General features: G+C 39.3%; 2 non-coding genes across 2 annotated transcripts; both read right to left on the bottom strand.

Moving 5' to 3' along the window:
* On the bottom strand, positions 1-72 carry TRNAG-UCC (transfer RNA glycine (anticodon UCC)). The gene has a single exon. It is a non-coding gene; the product is annotated as a tRNA-Gly (tRNA).
* A 771-nt stretch (positions 73-843) lies between these two features.
* On the bottom strand, positions 844-915 carry TRNAG-UCC (transfer RNA glycine (anticodon UCC)). The gene has a single exon. It is a non-coding gene; the product is annotated as a tRNA-Gly (tRNA).
* Positions 916-14,431: the final 13,516 nt, after the last annotated feature.

Here is a 14,431-nt window from a genome sequence, read left to right as displayed (position 1 = left end):
TGAATTGGCCGGGAATCGAACCCAGGTCAACTGCTTGGAAGGCAGCTATGCTCACCACTATACCACCAATGCTTATTTTTTTTTTTAATGTTTAAAAATCAATTGCAAAATCTAGTGAGCAATCATAAAACAGGATTTAAGTAATGAATTGAAAAGAAATTCCTGAACGAAAGAGGCTTATCTGTGCATAAGTTCAATGTTCATGGTCCACTTTTTACACAAAGGTTTCAAAGAATTGAGAAAAGAAGATTAATTGGTTGGCCATGAACAAAGGATTTGGCTACACCTCCATTACTGGCAAGAGGAATTGATCTTCTGTGGGACAATTTATAGAATGTTAAAAGGTAAAAGAGAAAAGCAGTCCGGTATAAAAACCAAGTCAACTGCTTAGAAGAACGCTATGCCCACCAGTGTAACACGAAGTCTCGACTGCAAAGCACTCCCTTTAATGATTGAAAAAAAACATTTAATACACAGTAGGGTTTGAAAATGGTTGAAACTTTGAATATTGGAGGGATATACAAGTCTTTCTCCACGCATTTCTGCAAGAGTAAATTGGTGTTAAAAGCTAGACAACCAATAAGAAAATGCATTCCAATAGTTTATTGGCACCAGTCTATTTAGAAATGTTGATTTTTAATTGTTCATTATTCTAGCATACAGTGAATGAGAGTTCCATTAATATGGAAGAAGAAGAAGAAGAAGAAGAAGAAGAAGAAGAAGTTGTCATATGGAAAAATTTCCAAATTCTTTAAACTATTAAAAGTTCTCTAAGCAGTTTGTGTTCTGAGCACTTTTTATGCAGCATCTTGAAGAACTAAAGATTCAATACTATAAACACAATGCGTTGGCCGGGAATCGAACCCGGGTCAACTGCTTGGAAGGCAGCTATGCTCACCACTATACCACCAACGCTTTTGTTTTTTTTTATTGTTTAAAAATCAATTGCAAAATCTAGTGAGCAATCATAAAACAGGATTTAAGTAATGAATTGAAAAGAAATTCCTGAACGAAAGAGGCTTATCTGTGCATAAGTTCAATGTTCATGGTCCACTTTTTACAGAAAGGTTTCAAAGAATTGAGAAAAGAAAATGAATTGGTTGGCCATGAACAAAGGATTTGGCTACACCTCCATTACTGGCAAGAGGAATTGATCTTCTGTGGGACAATTTATAGAATGTTAAAAGGTAAAAGAGAAAAGCAGTCCGGTATAAAAACCAAGTCAACTGCTTAGAAGAAGGCTATGCGATGCTGCACAACGATAGTTAGGACCAGGGAGCTCTTTTTGTGTTATTGTAGCTAGCACTAGTGTGGGAAGTACATATTAGCCCTGTAGACAACATTGTGGGTGGGCTCTCTTGTGTCGCCCCTTTTTCTAGATGCCGATCCTGGAAGTGCAGTCGATCATCAAGAGGAGGCGGCGATTACCCAGTGAGTATCATCTTTCCGTTTTGTCTCATTCTTGTTGCTTTTGAATTTGCATATCAGGCCTGATTCATTAAGGAAAGTAAAGCAAAAAAAAATGAGTAACTTTGAACCTTGGGAAAACCATGATGCATTGGAGGGGAAGGTAAATTTTAAATGTGAGGACAGATTTACAGTTGGGGTAGGGCATGTCCTAGATCAACTTTTAATGTTAGTGTACAATAAAAGTATCAAGTATTTGCATCCTACATGAAAAAACAACCAGCATTTTGCTTATGTGCAAAATAATAAACTCATTTGTACCCCTTGCATTGTAACATGGTTTTGTCCAGATGAAAACTCTTTTTTTTTTTTTACTTACTTTCCTTAATGAATAAGGCCCATCATGTTTAATAAAGATATTATAGAAGAATTGATAGGGATATGTTTATTATTATCCTTTATTTATAAGGCACCACATGATTTCCGCAGAGCCGTACAGAGTTCAAACAGTAGTCCAAACAGGATGAACAGTACAGAACAATATATGAATAATACCAAAACTCTAAATGCTCCAAGCATACAGAGCGATGGAGCAGAAGAATAGGTATAGAGACAATAGGGAAAAGGGCCTTGCTCATAAGAGCTTACATCCTAAAGGCAGGGCAAACAGACAGCCCGCACAATGGGGAGTCAGTGGAGGGGATCAAGTGCAAGTGGAGCTAGTAAAGGGACAGGCGAAGAGAGAGGTGAGCAGATCAAGCGAGGACCGATGGGTGGATGGATGATAGGCATTCAGGAACAGATGAGTTTTGAGTGCCCGTTTGAAGGAGCACAGATTAGGGGACAATCAGATAGAGAATGGGAGGCAATTCCAGTTTAGGGGGGCAACCCAGGAGAAATCTGGAATTCTGGAGTGGGAAGAGGTGATCAGAGTGGGGGTGAGGCGACGGTCATTGGTTGATCGCAAGGAATAAGAGGGAGTGTGAATGGAGAGGATGATGGAGATATCATTGTTGTCATGTTAATGGCTCTGATTATGCCGACAACGAGTACACCTACAAAATTAAAGATTTCCAGAGTGCCTATAAAAAGAAAAAGCAGACTTACCATAGAAATGTCACTCTAGATGCCCGACATGATTCCGCAATATACCAATTGATGAAAATGACAACACTTCCTATTTACGTCACTTTTCATAGCAACTGTGATATTTCTGTATTTAAAGCGGCAATACCAGGATGACTTTATTAGCGCATTTAAAGGTTAGGGTTAGGTTTTGGGTTAGGGTATGTGTTACAATTACAAACATGATAAACACTTTTACATTACACTCGCCGCCTGGCATTGTCGCTTTAATTACAGAAATATCACTGTCGCTATGATATATGGGGCAGTGGAGTGCGAGAGGGCCTTGTAGGTGAGGGTGAGCAGAGTGAATAGGATTCTGTAGGGGAAAGGGAGCCAGTGTAAGACAAGGCAAAAAGAGGAGGCAGAAGAAGAGTGGTGTGAAAAAAAAGTAATTATCAAAGCCATGTTGAGTATAAAATGAAGGGGGGCGAGGTGAGAGCTAGAGAGGCCAGTGAGGAGTAGGTTACAGTAATAAAGTCAGGAAATGATAAGAGCATGGATAATGGTTTTAGTGGCATCCTGAGATAGGACGGGCCAGATGCAGGCAATGTTGCATAGTTGGTGTCACGGTCGTCTGAATTTCTTGATCCGATTCGGGACCCTTGGGACTGGCTGGAGCAGGAGTGAAACAGAACTTAGCAGCCTGGATGATCTTCTTGCTCATGTTCTTGTTGATTGTAGAATATAGCAGGGGAATGAGCAGTCTGGAAATGTAGACAGGAACACTGCACTAGTAATGCAGACAGGAACTCTGCACTTGTAATGCAGACAGGAACACTGGAGCCAAGAACTATCCTCTGGAGAGAAGTGTGTTGTTCTGGCAATGAACAGATCACAGCAGCAGGTTTAAATAGGGTGTCCCAAACAACTATTGGCTGATCAGTTCATGTGATCACAGCTGCAGAATCTGGTTGGTCTGGAATGATCACCTGACTGCATCCAAGATGGCCGCGCCCATGCAGCAGAACAAACAGTATGTGTTTGTTTACAAACGGAGGTGTGGAGGATGGGAATGCTGCAGACGACCAGAAGGGACCCAGGTAGCCGTGATATGACAGCGGCAGATGAGGTAAGTGCGGCTAAGATCCCGATTTGTGACAGTACCCCCTCCCTTACGAGTGGCCACTGGACACTTAGATTGGGGTTTAGTTGGAAACTTGTGGTGAAATTTTTTGATGAGAGATGGAGCATGGACATCAGAAGCTTTGATCCAGGCCCTCTCTTCTGGACCATAGCCTTTCCAGTCGACTAGATATTGTAAGGTCTTATGTCGAAACCGAGAGTCCAAGATCTTTTTAATTTCATATTCATCACCATGTTCAGTCTGCACTTCAGGAGAAACCAGTTTGGGTGTATAAAACCGATTTAGCACCAGTGGTTTTAAGAGAGAAATATGGAAGGAGTTGGGTACCTTGAGGTAAGATGGTAGATGTAATTTGTAGGACACTGGATTGAAGAATTTCATAGATGGAACTCTGAGGCGTAGATTGCGAGTAGACAGCCAGACTCTGTCTCCAGGTTTCAAGCTTGGAATAGCTTGTCGCTTTTTGTCGGCCTGAATTTTGTAGCGTTGGGACGCTTTAAGTAGAGATTCCCGTACCTGGCGCCAGTGGCCTGCAAAATTCTTTAGGAAAACTTCAGAGGCAGGTACTGAGGCTGTAGGAAGTGGAGTAAACAAGGGTACCCTGGTGTGTAGGCCATAGACCGTATGAAATGGAGTGGAAGCAGAAGATTCGTGATAATGATTATTATAAGCAAATTCTGCCCAAGGAAGCAGATCTACCCAGTCGTCTTGAGAAGAAGATGTGTACAAACGGAGAAATGTTTCTAGGTCCTGATTGACTCTTTCCGTTTGCCCGTTGGTTTGTGGATGATAGGCCGAAGAGAAGTTTAGTTTGATCTGTAGTGCTTGGCATAAGGATCTCCAGAATTTCGCCACAAACTGAACTCCTCTATCTGAGACGATTTCTTCAGGACACCCATGCAAACGGAAGATCTCCTTTATAAATTGCTGAGCCAGTATAGGTGCTGATGGGAGGCCACGGAGAGGAACAAAATGCGCCATTTTAGAGAATCGGTCAACGATGACCCAGATGGTATTGAAATTATTAGAATTTGGCAAATCGGAAACAAAGTCCATAGAAATATGGGTCCAGGGTTTGGTGGGAATAGGCAGAGGCAAAAGTTGACCAGCTGAAGATTGTCTTGAACTTTTATGTTGGGCACAGCTGCCACATGCGGAAACAAATTGATGAACATCCTGATGAAGAGTAGGCCACCAGTAGCTTCTCGATATGAAAGATTGAGTTTTGCAGATGCCCGCAAGACCGTCAAATCTGGAACAATGTGCCCATTGGAGCAATTTTTTACGCAGATTCTCAGGAACAAAAGTTTTTCCCTGGGGAGGTGTATTGTCGGGTCTACTGACTGCGATGCTGAGTGGGCTGATAATAGGCCGTGGATCCACAGTGATGGAATCTTCCTCTTTCACCATAGAACGTGACAGAGCATCGGCCTTGCGATTTTTGGAACCGGGACGGAAGGTGACATGGATATCAAATCGAGAAAAGAATAGTGCCCATTGGGCCTGTCGTGGATTCATGCACTGTGCAGTTTTAAGGTAGAGCAGATTCTTGTGATCCGTGTATATTGTGACAGGATAACGAGCTCCCTCAAGTAAATGCCTCCACTCTTCAAGCGCCAATTTGATGGCAAGCAGTTCTTTGTCCCCTATGGCATAATTTCGTTCAGCTGGTAAAAATTTCCTGGAGAAGAACCCGCAGGGATGCCATTGCTTATCAGCTGGTTTTTGGGAAAGAACTGCCCCTACTCCGACAGATGAGGCATCAACTTCCAAGTAGAATGGACAGGTTAAATCTGGTTGTCTGAGTATGGGAGCAGAAATAAATGCTTGTTTCAGAAGCTGAAAAGCTGTTTGGGCTTCTTCAGACCACTTGGCAGGATTAGCTCCTTTCCTGGTGAGGGCGGTGAATGGTGCTACCACAGTAGAGTAGCCACGAATAAATTTTCGATAATAGTTCGCGAATCCCAGAAATCGCTGTACTGCCTTTAGTGTAGATGGTTGAGGCCAGTTAAGAATAGCTTGCACCTTCTCTGGGTCCATACGGAGACCAGTACCTGAGATGATATACCCCAAGAATGGAATGGATTCAACTTCGAAGGTGCATTTTTCAAGCTTGCAATACAGTTTATTCCTTCTGAGACGGCTGAGGACCTCTTTAACATGTCTGCAATGGGACTGGATATCAGAGGAGAAAACGAGGATATTGTCCAAATATACCAAAATAGTATGGTACAGTAAGTCCCGAAAGATTTCATTTATGAAATTCTGAAAAACTGCTGGGGCATTGCTCAGACCGAATGGCATGACTAGATATTCGTAGTGCCCATCCCTGGTGTTAAAGGCGGTTTTCCATTCGTCGCCACGCCTAATGCGAATCAAATTGTAGGCCCCACGGAGATCCAACTTTGTGAATATTTGGGCACCTTTGACTCTGTCAAATAACTCTGTGATGAGGGGCAGAGGATACCGGTTCTTGATGGTAATGTCATTGAGACCTCGGTAATCGATGCAGGGACGTAATCCACCATCCTTTTTCTTTGCAAAAAAGAACCCGGCTCCTGCTGGTGAAGAGGATGGACGAATGAAGCCCCTTTCCAAGTTCTCTTTTATATATTCAGACATAGATTTTGTCTCAGTGATAGAAAGAGGGTAGACTCTGCCACGCGGTGGAGTTTTACCTGGAACAAGATCAATGGGACAGTCCCAATCCCGATGAGGTGGTAGAGTTTCAGGAGCCTGCTTACTGAAAACGTCTGTGAACTCTTGGTAGGCAGAAGGAACTGTCAAAACTTCTTTATCAGAGGTGGAGCAATGTGGAAGAACACGTTGTAAACAGGACCCGAAACAAGTTGGAGCCCACGCCAAGATTTGTGGAGTCGACCAGTCAATATGGGGGTTATGCAATTGAAGCCATGGAAACCCGAGAACCACAGGACTAGTGGCTTCTGGGATGACCAAAAAGGTAAGAGATTCTGAATGCAGAACTCCTATTTGGAGCGTCACTGGAAAAGTCTGATGCGTAATGGTACCCCCTAGAATACGGCTACCATCAACCGCAGAGAGAAAGATAGTCACTGGAATTTTCACTAGTGGAATGGCTAGTTCAGCAGCTAATTTGGCAGACATAAAATTCCCAGCTGCTCTTGAATCCAGCAGGGCTGAAATGTATTGGGAGCCTTGAGCGTGTTTCAGGGTGACTGGGATAATACAGTCCTTGCATTGTGGGAAGTGAAGGGCCACTCCTAGGCTCACCTCCTCATAGTCAGCTAGGAGGGTATGTTTACCCTGTTTGCGAGGACAATAATGTAGCAGATGTCCGGAACTGGCACAGTATAAGCAAAGTTTCTCTCTAACTCGCCATTGTCGCTCGGTGGGTGAAAGACGTGCTTTGCCTAGTTGCATGGGTCCTTCAGGGAAAGGAGACAATGCACGGACCCGTTGAATAGGGAGGAACTTGGGGTGTTTCAGCATCCTCTTTTCTAGAGCTCTCTCTCTGAACCGAAGATCAACCCGATTGCAGATGGTAATCAATTGGTCTAGCGTTGTAGGTAAATCCCGAGACGCTAATACATCTTTAATGTGGTCAGACAGGCCCTGCCAGAAGACAGCAACAAGAGCATCGTTATTCCAAGACAGCTCAGAGGAAAGTGTTTGAAATTGAACGGCATACTGGCCCACGGTCTGCTGCCCTTGCCGAAGCCGCAGAATATCTAAAGCGGCTGACGCTGTTCTTACAGGCTCATCGAATATTCTGCGGAAGGTAGACAGGAAGCTATCAATATCAGATAAAATTGGGTCAGATTTTTCCCAGAGCGGTGATGCCCATGCCAGAGCTTGCCCTGATAGTAGCGAAACAATATAAGCAGTTTTGGTACGTGCAGTAGGGAAATTCCCGGGTTGTAATTCAAAGTGTTTACTACACTGGTTGAGAAACCCGCGGCAATTCTTTGGATCGCCATTGTATTTAGCTGGCGTGGGAAGATGGAGTCCGGATGAAGTAGGTAGTGAACCAGGTATTACTGGCTCAGGCAGAGTATGGGATGGTTGACTGCGGAATAACTGCAAGGTATCCATACGTGTAGAAACATCCTGCAGCAATCTCAAAATTTGCCCCTGGTTAGTTTCTTGTCTCTCAATGCGTTCAGCTAATATTTGGACAGAGTCCTCCCTCGGGGTATGTTCCCCTAGCGGATCCATTGGGCCAGAACAAACTGTCACGGTCATCTGAATTTCTTGATCCGATTCGGGACCCTTGGGACTAGCTGGAGCAGGAGTGAAACAGAACTTAGCAGCCTGGATGAACTTCTTGCTCATGTTCTTGCTGATTGTAGAATATAGCAGGGGAATGAGCAGTCTGGAAATGTAGACAGGAACAGTGCACTAGTAATGCAGACAGGAACACTGCACTTGTAATGCAGTCAGGAACACTGCACTTAGGAGTGCAGACAGGATTACTGCACTTGTAATGCAGTCAGGAACACTGCACTTAGGAATGCAGACAGGAACACTGGAGCCAAGAACTATCCTCTGGAGAGAAGTGTGTTGTTCTGGCAATGAACAGATCACAGCAGCAGGTTTAAATAGGGTGTCCCAAACAACTATTGGCTGATCAGTTCATGTGATCACAGCTGCAGAATCTGGTTGGTCTGGAATGATCACCTGACTGCATCCAAGATGGCCGCGCCCATGCAGCAGAACAAAGTATGTGTTTGTTTACAAACGGAGGTGTGGAGGATGGGAATGCTGCAGACGACCAGAAGGGGCCCAGGTAGCCGTGATATGACAGCGGCGGATGAGGTAAGTGCGGCTAAGATCCTGATTTGTGACAGTTGGAAGCAACAGGATTGGGCAACAGAATGAATGTGGGGAGCAAAAGAAAGGGAGGAGTTGAGGGTGATGCCAAGGCAGTGGAGTTGGGGAACAGATCAAACGGTTGTGTTGTTAACAGTGACAGAGAGATCAAGGTGGGATGAAGATCTAGAAGGAGGAAAGACAATGAGTTTGGTTTTGGAAATGTTATTTTTGAGAAAACACGAGGACATCCAAAAGGTGATGGCCGAAAGACAGTCAGATGCACGAAAGAGGAGGGGGGGGATCAGGGGAAGAGAGTTAGAATTGAATGTCATCGGCACAAAGGTGATATTGGAGAATGAAGAAAGTGATGAGATTACCCAGGGAAGCTGTGTAAAGCAAAATGAGAAGAAGGCCAAGAAGAGAGCCCTGAGAGGACTCCTAATGATAGGGCGCAGGGGGGGGGGAGGCGATGAGCCACTAGTGGACACAGAGAAGGAGTGGTTGGTGAGGTATGAGCTGAAGTATATGAGTACAGAGCCAGAGAGTCTGAGAGAAAGAAGGATCTGCAACAGAATGGAGTGGTCAACGGTATCGAAGGCTACGGAGAGGTCCAGGAGGATGAGCAGGCAGAAATGACCCCTGGACTTAGCCGAAAGAAGATCGCTAGTAACTTTGTCCAGGGTGTTTTCAGTGTAGTGGAGGGGGCGGAAGCCGGATTAGAGATTGTCAAGGAGGGAGTTGTCTGAGAGGTGACTAGTAACGTGGTTGCAGACAACCCACTTGAGTAGGTTGTTTCGTTGTTTCTGCCGTGGCGCAACCTGGGATGGAAATAGAGAGGGGTGTGGGAGAGGTAGAAGAGTGGAGGAGTGGGAGAAAACAGTATAAACGATACAGACAATATACTTAGATGCTATTGAATTTAGCAGTTGATTATAGCTTGTTTTGCAGTTTTTGACATTACAGCTCTTTTGCTTTGATTATAGCTCTAATGCAGTGTATATTGTTTAGGGTGGTGGTACCGTTATTTGCTACTGTTAGTGGTTTATAGCCCTGGGGGTTATTGTGGGCAGGATTGTTTATAACTCTATGTTTATAGCTCAGTGGTTATAGCTGGTTGTTGTGGTAGCAATGTCTATGGGTCTGCGTTTATAGCTCAATGAATTTAGCTCGTGGCTTGTTAGCAGTAGGTGGTTGAAGTAAGATAAGGATCTCTTTGAGTGGGATTATATGTGTTTATGATTTGTGAGCAGTGTCTGCACAGATGGGGATGTCTTTTTAAATATGGGGTTGGGGTGGAGGCTTAATTGGGTGGCTATGTGTAATCTAATGGCAATATTATTCTATGTGTATCGGTGAGTGTGTAAAAAATGGGTGCTAGGTCCTCAAATCTGGTGTGTGGGTTGGTGGTGCGTTTATATATTGCTCTGTTGTTCTTAAAAGAGCAGTTTGTTTAAATTGGTGTCCTTCTTTATCGGAGGGTCTGGGTGGCCTTTACAGTGGTGGGTGGAGAGAGGCTGATGGCTGGGTTGTTCTCGTAGCTTTTGGCCGAGCTGTCAATGTAGCTGTGGCCAAGCGGCTTCCTTCAGCGGCATTTGGAACGCATATGCATTCCAAATGCCGAACTTCTGGTTTTTAGATGGAACGCACAGGTGCCTGTGGGTTCCACTGCAAAGTAGTTTTCTCCGTGTAGCCGCTTCTTCTTTCCAGACTTTACAAATCTTGGAGTGGTGTGTGTGATGTCCGGATGTCGGACTTGGTGTAGGAGCTTGCTGAGTTCTTTTAGGCTCTTGTTTGTAGTGTGTCCAACGCGTTTCATCCGTGGACTTCGTCAGGGATATGGCTGATCTGTGAGTCTGCTGTTCTTTCTATTCCTGATCGCTGATTCCATTGATGCAGTATCAAAAATGTAAGACCATTATTGCAGTGACAAAAATGCAGCAACATAAACATAAAACCATTAATGCAGTAATATAAATGCAGTGACAGAAATGCAGTAACATAAATATAAAACCATTAATGCAGTAACATAAATATAAAACTATTAATGCAGCAACATAATTGCAGTGACAAATATGCAATGAAATAAATATAAAACCATTAATGCATTAATATAAATGCATTGACAAAAAAGCAGTAACATAAATATAAAACCATTAATACAATGACATTAATATAAAACCATAATGCAGTGACATAAATATAAAACCATTAATTCATTGACATATATCTTTGCAGTCTAGCTTAGCCGAAATGCAAAATGTAGACTTAACCTCATGTGTCAAACTCCCATAGATTGTAAGCTTGCGAGCAGCGGCCTTCTCACCTCTTTGTCCGTTTTACCCAGTTTGTTTATTAGTTTACTATGTTTGTCCCCATTTCTAAAGTGCTATGGAATATGTTGGCGCTATATAAATAAATGATGATGATGATGATGATGATGATGATACGGTTTCATTAATGCAATAAATAAAATATAAAGCAATTAATGCAGTATATTAAATATAAATCCACCAATGCAGTAACCGAAATAAATAACATAAATGCAGTGTGAAAAATGCAGAAATATGAATAAAAAACCATTGATGCAGTAATATATAATTCCATTGATGCAGTATTAAAAAATGTATAATCATTATTGCAGTGACAACAATGCAGCAAAATAAACATAAAACCATTAATGCAGTAACATAAATGCAGTGACAGAAATGCAGAAACATAAATATAAAACCATTAATACAGTAACATAAATATAAAACTATTAATACAGTAACATAATTGCAGTGACAAATATACAGTAACATTAATTTAAAACCATTAATGCAGTGACAGAAATGCAGCAACATAGATATAAAACCATTAATACAGTAACATAAATATAAAATTATTAATGCAGTAACATAATTGCAGTGACAAATATGCAGTGACATTAATTTAAAACCATTAATGCAGTAACATAAATATAAAACTATTAATGCAGTAACATATATGTAAAACAGTTAATGCACTAACAAACATGCAGTAACAGAAATGCAGTAACATAAATTTAAAACTATTAATGCAGCGACATAAATATAAAACTATATATGCAGTAGCATAATTGCAGTGGCAAACATGCATTTATATAAATATAAAACCATTAATGCAGTAACATAAATCTAGTGCCAGAAATGCAGTAATATAAAAATCAGTTAATGCTGTAACAAACATGCAGTGACAGAAATGCAGTTACATAAATATTAAACCATTAATGCAGAAACAGAAATATAAAACCATTAATGCAGAAACAGAAATATAAAACCATTAATGCAGTGATATAAATATAAAACCATTAATGCAGTAACATATATGAAGTGATATAAATGCAGTGACTAAAATTCAGCTACATAACTATAAAACCATTAATGTAGTCAAATAAACATAATACCATTGCTGCATTAAATTAAATATAAATTCATCAATGCAGTAATCTAACTAAAAAAAACATAAGTATAGTAACATAATTAAAGTGTGATAAATGCAGAAACATAAATATAAAACAATGAATACAGTGACATATAGTTCCATTGATGCAGTATCATAAATATTAAACTATTATTGCAGTGACAAAAATGCAGTAACATAAACATAAAACCATTAATGCAGGCACATAACTATAAAAACATTAATGTAGTCAATTAAATAGAGAACAATAAATGCAGTAACATAAATGCAGCGACAGAAATGCATAAATATAAAACAATAAATGGAGTAACAAACATGCAGTGACAGAAATGCAGTAATATAAATATAAAATAATTAATACAGCAACATAAATATAAAACATTAATGCAGTAACAACCATGCAGTGACAGAAATGCAGTAACATAAATATAAAACAATTAATGCAGTGACATAAATATAAAACCATTAATGCAGTGACATAAATATAAAACCATTAATTTATTGACATATATGCAGTGACAAATTTGCAGTTGCATAAATATATTTTTTTTATTTAGTAGCATAAATATAAAACTATTAATGAAGTAACATATTTGCAGTGACAAATTATCGTTGACATAAATATAAAACCCTTAATGTAGTCACATAAATAAAAAAAATGTAATGCACTAACATAAATGACAGAAATGCAGTAACAAAAATATAAAACATTAATGCAGTAACATAAATATAAAACCATTAATGCAGTAACATAATTGAAGTGACCAAGATGCAGTGTCCTAAATATAAAACCATTAATGCAGTAACATAATTGAAGTGACCAATATGCAGTGTTCTAAATATAAAACAATTAATGCAGTAACATAATTGAGGTGACCAAGATGCAGTGTCCTAAATATAAAACCATTAATGCAGTAACATAAATATAAAACCATAAATGCAGTGACAAAAATATAAAACCATTAATTCAGTGATATAAATAAAAAACCATTAATGCCATGACATAAATATAAAACCATCAATGCAGTGATATTAATATAATACCTTTAATGCAGTGACATTAATATAAAACCATTAATTGCTTGATTTATATATAAAACCATTAATAGAGTAACATAAATGCAGTGACAGAAATGCTGTAACAATAATATAAAACAGTTAAAGCAATAAGAAACATGCAGTGACAGAAATGAAGTAACATAGATATAAAACCATTAATGCAGAAACATAAATTTAAAACCATTAATTCAGTATCATAAATATAACACTATTTATACAGTAACATTAATGCAGTGACAAAAATACAGTAACATAAATATAAAACCATTAATGCAGTGACATAAATTTTAAAGCCATTAATATAGTGATATAAATATAAAACCAATAATGCATCGGCATATAGTTTCATTATTGCAATATCTAAAATATAAAACCATTAATGCATTTTCTTAAATATTAATCCATCAATGCAGTAACCTAAATAAAAAAAACATAAATGCAGTAACATAAATGCAGTGTGAGAAATGTAGTAACATAAACAAAAAACATTAATTCAGTCACATAACTATAGAACCATTAATGTAGTCCTATAAATATAAAACCTATAATGCATTACACATAAACATAAAACCATTAATGCAGTAACATAAATACAGTGATAAAAATGCAGTAACATAAATATAAAACAAATAATATAGTAATAAAAATATAAAATTATTAATACAGTAACATATTTGCAGTGACAAATGCAGTGACATTAATATAAAACCATTAATGCAGAAACATAAATCTAGTGACACATATGCAGTAACAAACATAAAACCAATAATGCACTAACATAAATATAAATCTATAAATGCAGTAATATAAATATAAAACACTTAATGCAGTAACAAACATGCAGTAATATAAATATAACACCATTAATGCAGCGACATGAATGTAAAACTATATATGCAGTAACATAATTGCATTTACAAATATGCATCGACATAAATATAAACCCTCTAATGCAGTAACATAAGTGTAGTAACAGAAATACAGTAGCATAAAAATCAGTTAATGCAGTAAAAAACATGCAGTAACATAAATATAAAACCATTAATGCAGAAACATAAATATAAAAATATTAATGCAGTGACATAAATATAAAACCATTAATGCAGTGATATAACTATAAAACCATTAATACAGTAACATACATGCAGTGATATAAATGCAGTGACTAAAATGCAGCTACATAACTATAAAACTGTTAATGTAGTCACATAAACATAAAACAATTACTGCAGTATATTAAATATAAATCCATCAATGCAGTAATCTAACTAAAAAAAACATAAATATTGTCACGGGCACTAGGTGTCTTGCCCAGGATTTTACCAGTTAACTATGCTTACCAGAGAGGCAGAGTTTGCACAGCGGTCCTCTGGCAGCAGGGTGAATAGTGGAATGTATATAACAGCAGATGGAGAGAGGATGCCAATGGAAATGATGATAGTCAGTGACTTGCAGATATACTGGTAAATGAGTCAGCGACTTGCAGCTATATTGGTAGATGAGTGAGCGACTTGCATC

The sequence above is a fragment of the Mixophyes fleayi genome, chromosome 3, assembly GCF_038048845.1.
Source record: "Mixophyes fleayi isolate aMixFle1 chromosome 3, aMixFle1.hap1, whole genome shotgun sequence".
Classification (NCBI taxonomy): Eukaryota; Metazoa; Chordata; class Amphibia; order Anura; family Limnodynastidae; genus Mixophyes; species Mixophyes fleayi.
This window is presented reverse-complemented; position numbering and strand designations above follow the sequence as displayed.